Raw genomic sequence first — 400 nt, 5'->3', positions numbered from 1 at the left:
TCGATTAGGGGGTAAAAGGGGGAAGGGGATGAATTCGGTTGAGGGCGAGGTGGAGGGGGGGTAGATTCGATTGGGAGGGGGGGAAGAGGGATGGGTTCGATTGGGGGAGGTGGGGGAAAGGTTCGATTGGGGGTAGGGGGAGTAGGGAGAGGGTTCGATCGGGTGGGGTAGGAGGAGGATTAGAGGGGAGATAGGGGGAAGGGGGGAAGGGTTCGATTGGGGGTAGGGGGGGAGGGAGAGGGTTCGATCGGGTGGGGTAGGGGGAGGATTAGAGGGGAGGTAGGGGGAAGGGTTCGATTGGAGGGGAGTAGGGGGAGGGACAAGAAAAGGTTCCGATTGGGGGAGAGGACGTGGGAGTTGGCCAAGGCGGAGGAGGGGGGTTAAGGGGGAAGAGGTCTAC

This window comes from Penaeus monodon, chromosome 21 (genome assembly GCF_015228065.2).
Source record: "Penaeus monodon isolate SGIC_2016 chromosome 21, NSTDA_Pmon_1, whole genome shotgun sequence".
NCBI lineage: Eukaryota > Metazoa > Arthropoda > Malacostraca > Decapoda > Penaeidae > Penaeus > Penaeus monodon.
This window is presented reverse-complemented; position numbering follows the sequence as displayed.